Here is a 796-nt window from a genome sequence, read left to right on the forward strand (position 1 = left end):
CGGCCGAAACAGAGAGGGAGGGGGGATGAAGGAGGAGGAGGAGGAGTGGGGCGTACCAAGTCAGGCAGCGGGGGGAGCCTATTGTTAAAAAAGAGGGAAAGGAAATGGAAATATAATAAATAGGATCCTAAAGAAGGAGAAGGAGAAAAGGAGACATATATTGTGACAGGAAATAATAGCTTCCAGGGTTTTACAACTCTGAAGAAAGGAAGTTAATATAAGAATGGGATGTACCACTTGAGGAGGATGGGTTGTACCAAGTCAGACAATGGGGGGACTCGTTAGTTAAAATGATAATTAAAATGGAAATTATGGGTAATAGGATCCTAAACAAGGAGAAAGAGAAAAGGGGAAATCTATTGTGACAGGAAAGAATGGCTTCCAGTGCTTTACAACTCTGAAGAAAGGAAGTTAATTTAAGAATGGGATGTACCACTTGAGAAGGGTGGGCTGTACCAAGTGAGATAATGGGGGGAGTAAATGGAAAAGCAGGAAAGTACCAAGTCAGACAAGGAGGGAGCCAATTTTCAAAAAGAAGGAAATGGAAATGGAAATATGGAAAATAGGATCCTAAAGGGGGAAGAAGGAGAAGAAGGAAAATAGATTCGACAGGAAATAATAGCTTCCAGGGTTTTACCACTCTAAAGAAAGGAAGTTAATTTAACAATGGGATGTACCACTTGAGGAGGATGGGTTGAACCAAGTTAGACAAGGGGGGACTGAATGTAAAAGAAGGAAAGTACCAAGTCAGGCAGCAGGGGGAGCCGATTGTTAAAAAAGAGGGAAAGGAAATGGA

The sequence above is a fragment of the Anolis sagrei genome, chromosome 6, assembly GCF_037176765.1.
Source record: "Anolis sagrei isolate rAnoSag1 chromosome 6, rAnoSag1.mat, whole genome shotgun sequence".
NCBI classification, from domain to species: domain Eukaryota; kingdom Metazoa; phylum Chordata; class Lepidosauria; order Squamata; family Dactyloidae; genus Anolis; species Anolis sagrei.